Source organism: Bombus terrestris, chromosome 2 (assembly GCF_910591885.1).
Source record: "Bombus terrestris chromosome 2, iyBomTerr1.2, whole genome shotgun sequence".
NCBI lineage: Eukaryota > Metazoa > Arthropoda > Insecta > Hymenoptera > Apidae > Bombus > Bombus terrestris.
Genome location: NC_063270.1, coordinates 18,753,741 through 18,761,819, shown reverse-complemented (window position 1 = coordinate 18,761,819; position 8,079 = coordinate 18,753,741). Strand labels below are relative to the sequence as shown.

General features: G+C 43.4%; 1 long non-coding RNA gene across 1 annotated transcript; it reads right to left on the bottom strand.

Moving 5' to 3' along the window:
- Positions 1 to 3,256: 3,256 nt before the first annotated feature.
- Positions 3,257 to 7,080, bottom strand: LOC125385845. The gene is made up of 2 exons (XR_007225538.1): positions 3,653 to 7,080; positions 3,257 to 3,565 (listed from the first exon to the last, which is right to left on the bottom strand). It is a non-coding gene; the product is annotated as an uncharacterized LOC125385845 (long non-coding RNA).
- Between the last annotated feature and the right edge of the window lie 999 nt (positions 7,081 to 8,079).

Genomic DNA, 8,079 nt, shown 5'->3' with positions numbered 1-8,079 from the left:
GAAAGTTTGCTCAATATCTTTTCCCATTCGATACTAAAAAGCCAATTAAGTTGGTTCGACGATGGTTAAAAGTGAATATATATTCATGTGTTTATTCGAAGTAAATCTTCACTAAGGTTTCAAATGGCCATTAAATTTTCATCCTGGAATAATCACTATCGGATTAATCGACCATGAGCGCTTTCACGCGAAAGCAATATCCATTATGAATACAGAAATAAGATAAGAATTACAGCTTTGACATTTTTTATAAGTCGATGAATCGAATATCGCACACCATTTAATTAAAAAAGAAAAAAAAGGAAAGGAAATCATTCTCCTCGACAAAGTCATAAAATAATTTTTCGCAGGAGCATCCAATAGATTTCACACGATCATAAAAATCCATCATCTCAGGAGGATCGCTAACAAGGGTCCTAAGAAGCGAATCTTATGCTAATCCACTCTCAACCAACGATTCCATATATAGAAAACACGGGCCAAGCAATACATTCGTTGTAATATTGTCAGGCAACAGAGTGTCGAAGGATGCCCGGGGAAGGCCTAGGAATGTCAAAATAGCGTCCAATGTGATCGACCCTAAAGTGGAAAGTATTTATCGCCATGCGAAAGCTCTTGGCTATAGGACGGGGATAATCGTGAAACCGAGAATGTTCCGCGGATATTTACAGACGATGGCAGTTTAATGATTCTCGTGGTAGGCGCTGAACGCGAGGAAAATGTCGTGGACGTGTGTCTCGTGTAAAGTTATTATGCCCGGTTTTATGCGTGCTCGCGATATAAAGACCGGCCACTAACGCTGATCTCGAGGCGTACAGGAAATATTGAAACACAGTAGGAGAGTGTGTAACGACGACGGACCCTCGGTCCCCGTGCCTTTACCATCGTACGCTGGATTAGCCCGTTCGCTGTTTCAGCCCCGCGAATATATCAGTCGACGCTACCACGTCGAGGACGCGTGTTCGTCGGTGACATTCCTTGCCAAAGTTACGTCGTAACGCGACAACGAGGCAGACGCCTGAGGGAAAGCCTAACCGTAGGATGGTCGTTCGGCGAACTTTCCAGAATATTCGAAATACTCGAATGTTCAACGTTACTGTACTGTAGGTATACTGGAGCAATCGAACGTATTCTCGTGGAAATAGCGCCCGATGAATACCAATCGTGATGCGCGTAATGCTTTGGTAGGTAAATTATCGCTTTCTTCGGGATCGTCGTACATATATCTCTGGTGGAGTTCGCTGAAACGTTCTAACGATTTCTGCCACGACATTCATCAACCAGGCTGGTTCGTGCAGATTAACTAACAACGGTTGATCACAGACGAACAACGCCTTTTCCCTTCTAATACATCTAATGCTCGCCGTGGCCCTCCGCTTCCGGCAGGCTCCTCCTTCAACGCCAATCGCATTTGCAACATGCTTACAGGGAATCGAGCGTGTATCGATCGATCGTCGGGACCCGTAGCGATCAGTTACCCTGACAAAGCTCGAATGGAAACGTCCAGAGAGGAACTTAACCACAATGAGAGCTAACGTGTGGACGAAGAAGACGAACAGAGGAACGACGACGAAGACGAAGCGGTCCACGAAGAAGAAAAAGATTGGTCGGACATCGAGAGACACCGACGATCTACGTGCAAACTTAGGTTGAATATTCCCTGCCCTGGTAGACGCGAGAACGTCGTGGCTATCGTAGAACCTCTAATAGGCCGCCTGATACCTTCGTCACGGATGTATCGCGGCGAATCGGCCGGGTATCGATCTTGTGCTCCATATGCCATCGACGGCCGGTATTATCGTATTGTACGTTGTACACAGTCAAGGAGAGACGAGTTCGCGGCAACGTGACCGTTGTCTTGCCTGCCCACGCCTCGGACAACGTAAAGTCAACTCGTTCCCTTGGCCCATTCTTCTGTCCCAGGGCGAGCTCGTGATCCCCGCTGACGCTCCACCGTGAGCCATATTAATTTCACCAGTCGGCATTGATGAATGTCAAGGTTCCGCGCGAACCAGGAACGCGAGTAACTCTTCGAAGGGATTCGAGGCCAGTGGAATCGCGTGCCAACCGAAGATATCGCTCTGACCGATGCGAGACTTCGATCGATGAAATAGTAGAATCCTCTCGTTTCTTCTGCTCTCGACTCTCAGTTTCAGAGTTTCAAAGAGCTCGATCGAGTCAAAGAGTATATGGAACGAGTATATCGAACAATGGGCGATGTTTCGAAGGTACCTGACCTCGTGTGTTGAATCACGGGGACAGACAAGTGGTTTGGTCTCGATCGCCTGGTTATCGTTGGTATCGTTGATTAGCGTTAATTAATAGGATATTAACGTTTCGTTGGGAAAACACAAATGCCAGGCTGGTTCGTGCACGAACACGATTAGCTCGTTTACCGTGTCTACGCGAACGTTGAATAGAATTCCAGACGGTAAGCTTAGCGTGGCCTCGAAGCTGGATTAATAAGCGTATAGATTGGAGTGTGTATCGAAACTAGTCTAACGCGGGTAGCAATCGAAAGCCCTGCGATTACGAAGTAGGACGAGCAATTATATCGCTCTTATTCATCGGAGCTGCTCGGCCGCTGGTTCGATTATCGAAACGTATACACGATGGAGGAGGAAATACCGTTCCAGTGTTCGTTCAATTGCCTATTACGACACTTTAGTCGTTTGCCCGGTTTCACGGTGTAGATCTTGGTAATTTGTATTAATTCGCTCGGGTACTCTTCTTTTTTATTCGATACAAGCTGTGCTCGGTGGCGTTCGGTGATTAGGGTTGCGCGAGAAATTACTTGATAAGGTACTGCAAATTGTGCCACTGACGCAAGATTAAATGCCACCGGTACACCGTAATGGAATGTTCGTATGTGTTTCTACATTACCAGATTCGATTAGGATTAGCAGTGATTTCTGTTAGTTGATACGATATTAGACATTCTTAGACATTGTTTTCCCAGCACTCGTTAATCGATTTCAGAGAGATAGAAAATGGTCAAATATATTACGTAGGTATATGTACGTTTCATAATAATATCCAAATTCGTTCTACGCTATTAGCAGTACTTGTATGAATTTTATCAAATAACAGAAACTAATGGCAAGTTAACGACTAGCATCTAATATCTTCTTATGAAATCACTGGATCAAAAATGCTCTCTTTTCAAACATCGTTGAAGTAGACTTTCTATCTTGGAAAGAAATATCTGATTAGTAACTCAGAGAACGTCCCAAATAACAAAAATATGATACTTCCATGAAGTTTGACAATAAAGAATTTTATTATTGCATGCTGTTTTCTACAAAAAAATTTCATCCTGTTTATGCGATGATCGTAAAGAATGACTACCACCTCGTAGTTGAATTACGTTCCATCAACGCCAAACAAGTATCCAAATACTTCCCAGCAGTAAGAGTTCCAACCATTTTCTCCCCCACGAAGTATAATTTTAGCGCCTGTCATTACCTCATAAATTCCTGAACAATCACATCAATGGGCAAAAAACTTCTCACCATCTCCCATCGAAAGATTGCCCTCACTGACCGTCTACAATGTCCGCCTCGCCCTATTAAAACCAACAAACAAGGAATGCATATCAATAGGCGACGAACTGGTAAAAAGCTATCGCCGTAATAGGCTCGATCCTAATTACCGTTACAAAACCTAGCCAGGAGATTTCAGCTCGTCAGGCGAGACGAATCAGGATTCAGCTTTGCCGGTAATAAAGGAACGGAAGACGCTCTGGTTCCTGCGAAAGTCGAGCACAGACGATGGCACGCGAGGGGACTGATTACGATGTGCAGCTTCTTTTCGGAGTCCGGGTCTGGTTTCACGCTTAGAATAAGTTAACTTTTTCCACGACTGGCTGTCAGTGAGTAACGGAGAGCAGAGCTGGTCTGATCCTCGTGCTCATCGGATGAGTTACGGCCGATCGTTCCGGGCCTCTTCGCCGCGACCGCTAATGGTGGAGTGTGCCAAACGTACTTTTTGTCTGCTGTCTCCCTCTGGCCGCGGATTCGGCGACGATCACGGCCGATCCAGCGCGTATAAATGCGCCAGTTGCCCGAGTTTTGTGTAAACGCGGGAACTGACCTTCCGTCTGAATATTCGCCGAGCAGAAGTAGGTCATACGAGAGGATCGAATGTAAAGCTGATGGATTTTTTTCGAGGTGTAAGTTTCGAAATGAAAGTTGTATTTGTTTGGGAGGGAGAGAGAGAATAATCGAGTTGGCGCGAAATCCCCCCCCCTCCCGGTACTTTGAATTTGAAATCACGCAAAGTCCAGACGTATCAAATTGAAACTTGAAATATCTGACATTCGAAGGGAGTGAATTTTATTGAAATATATGAAACTCGAATGTTTCCATCGCAAAAAGAATTTGGACGATTTACTAGTCCATTATCTTTGATTTTTAATCGTTTCGTATCTCAAATACATGTACATGTTACAACCCAAAAAAGAAATGAAAAATATCCTCACTTTCAACACCTTTTACGTGTCTATTATTCTCTCTATAAATGAAAGTTTCAAGTGAAAAATCATATTCAGCGATTCTTCGCATCGAAGCATCCATTTCTTTCATCTCACGAAACGCGAGCGTTGATCACGAGAAGCCGGCTACTCGAAGCCTCGAATTCCAGAGCGGACTCTCGGTTGGCGCATTACGCTCGCTCGGATCCACACGCGTTTTATGCACACGTGGACGTATTTAACCGTAGCAACGGCGTACACACGCCGCCGGTTACGAGGCCGCGAAAGATAAAGGATAGAGAACAGTAGCGGCAATCAAGCCGGACATCGGACAGTGACGAATGCCGCGTATCATCGCGTATCATTAACCACAGGCTCAAAGCGTTCTCTCAGCATCCCCTTTCACGTTTTCTACGTGCACCTAACATCGAGACGCCAAGATCCGGTACGCGTCGCCCATCTTTCCTTCTTTTTCTTTTCTCTTCGTCCACAACACCACATTCAGCTCTCCTTTTATTTTCACCTCGACACCGAACGATCCGGTACAATGTACGTAATATACAAGAGGTTCGGGTTAAGTATACCGAGTCCGTTACCGGTAACACCAGCGACAACCACCCGGGACGATATAATCTGCATATAGACCATACAGTTCTCCTGATTCATCCGGTGTGTCGGCTATTTTCCTTGAATTATTTCCACCGGGAAATTTGACCCCTCTCTCGAGCCACGACCTTCCAATATAAATGACTACGTGGACAGTTTGCCAGGCTATATATCTGCTGTATCATCCTCGTTACATGCTTATGTCCTAGGAGGTAGATCCGTGTTCTGATTCGGTGTAACACGTCTTTCGCCGGTGATGCTATTCGTATACGGGTCTTTTGATATCGTCTGATTGTTTGATAGGTTTGATAGCTTGATAGGTTCCGTCGGGAAGTTCGTTTCATTGATACGATATAGTAAGAGTGGTATTATATAGAGAAGTACTTTTTAGATTTTCTTTTTTTCTTCGATAGACCTGTTATATAGTTGGATATTTTCGTGTGCAATATTTTTCAGTTATTTCTAATTGTTCGCATTCATCGTTGAATTCCAGTTGCTATTGATCGATGTGAAACGTGAAATGTCTTATCAAATATATCTAATGATGGAATACAAAAGGCAAGGTATGTACACGTGGCAAGAAACCTTGCCCGTACCGGTGAGAAAACGTTCGAAAAGCAAAAAGAAATGATGTATCGATTACCATTACCATTATACTTCCTTCAAATACCTCAATTAACTACTACCACACCAAACACCTATTCAAAATTTACAATTAGTCCTACAACACTTTGCTATCCTCAAACGAAGAAACTACGGTTTGCCTTCCTATTAATCATTCCCCTTGACGTGCCGTGAAATCCAAGGAAAGTTGCGCAAAGCGTTAACCTCGCGTTGGAATGGTTGGTTCACAGAGAGACGCGGTTAAGTATCGTTTCGTGTCACGGAACGGAAACAATCACAGGTTCGATCCCTTTGCGGTCCAGGTGCGTGAAGAGATATCGGGGAAGCCACCGCGCGTTTGTTGAAAACGAGGCTGGTATGCGAGAATTGGAATTCGGGGCGTTGAACGTTTCGTGAACGGTAGCCATAGGATGTCGATGGTGAAACGAACGAACGAACGGACGAACTAACGGACGGACACAGAACGCGTGGAAAGGCTATACGACGGTGATTTGTGATGCATGTACGGTGATCGCCACCCAAGTAGTTTTTCGGTTCTTGGTTAATAGCGCGAGATACTGGACTAAGGAGTCTTTAAAAGTTTACCGAGTAGCGGGGGAAGATAAGGCAGAGAGCTTCCTCTGTTTTCGTCGCGTTTATCAAAACTTCGTTCATTCGATTTACACGGAATAGAAATTGCTTTATCTCGCTCGACCTTAATACAGTTTCCGGTGAATTTGTAGTCCGCTAGCCGCCGTATATTGTTATTCTTTTAGACGTTAGGTTGTAATATGGCGAGCTAGAAATCACAGTGGTTTTAAGTCAAATTATAAAGCGATAAACTTTATCGTGCAACAACGAGTATTACCGCAAGAACTTTCCATTAATCCATGAATAAATGATCCAAATTATCGACATAAGCGCGTAATCAAGACGAAGTTTTAAATCTAAAATAACATCTGTCACGGACTAGTACTCTCATCGATCTCAAGACATTCTGCATTATTGCCAACGAACCATTTTACCAGATCGACCCACGTTACTCGGCTAATTTATCTCTCTCTATACAGATGACGATGTTTTAACGTACACAACCGACAGTATGTAATTTAAAAGGAATAAATTTTAAAGAAACGTTACGTGTTGTTCGACGTTTCTAGCGTAGCGATCGAAGCGCAAAAGTCGATTTCGTTGGGTCGTGAGAATGCGAGCGACCATTGGCCTCTCGAGACTGTGCCCTCCTTAGCAAGCTTGAAATCCTCTTCGCGGCTCGTTCCATCAACGAGCCCTGACACTTTCTCATACAGTTTAAACGTGGCTTTTTCAGGTCGTCACTCGCGATCAAGCTGTCCGGTAATGGTATGCACGAACGACTCGGTTACTCGGAGGTCGTTTCCGTGTCCTCAACGAGGAATTTCGAGATCTCGCATCAGCGCTGCCTCGTATACCTCTTACGTCGCCGTGCATGAGAGAATTTAATTCCGTATAGTGCGCGCAGCTCGAGTAAAACCCGACGACAATGCCCGCCTTTCTATTTCCCTCTCTTCTACCCTCTTCTTCTTGTAATTGTCCTTTCCGGTGCATGTTCCGCGGCCCGCTTCGAGGAAATGTTATTTTTTAATCTCGTCGTATGTTCCTTAAGTCGGCAGGATACTGCTCTCCCTTGTAAGTTTAATACCGCGAAAAAAGATGATAGGGAAGTTGATTTTAGTTGTAGTGGCTGGGATTTTAGCAAATTAAATTTTTTATTTATTATTTTATGAAAAATTGTCCTGCCTTCGTGTTAAATTCATCATCCATGAATTTTCTCGCACAATTGTATCGGTGTTGTTAGTAAAATTTTACAACACTGTTAATACGATAAACTCGTTTAACGGTAGAAATTTTAGTAATAAAGAGAGTAAAATTTTGCAAGTAAATTTTACGAATCATATTATCTGTTTATCATGTTCGACGTAAAATCATAAAATTGCAAAAACAGTTCATCGAAAATCTGTAATCAACTTTTCCAAATAACAAATCAGCCGAAATTGTGTATGGTTTTTTCAAGTTATAAAAACTGTTTAACAATTTGTCTCTAAATTTCCTAACATAATTACCTTACTATATAATTATATATGAAAGCCTTGCTCCGTAATTACTATCAAATTACAACTCTCGCTAATAACTCGTATCTCTTTTATTAAAAAACATATAGTAGACAATCGTATGAAAACGTCGAGCCCGAAAAAAGTTTCTCGACCCACGTAACAAACCTGCTCCTGACCACATGGACATGTATTATGTCCATGTGTATTATGGCACATAGACCAAGCTGCAGAATATTACAAAATCCTCCTTCGCCCGTCCATACATCATTCTATTGAAACGCGTACAAATTTACACGCGTTCACTATGTT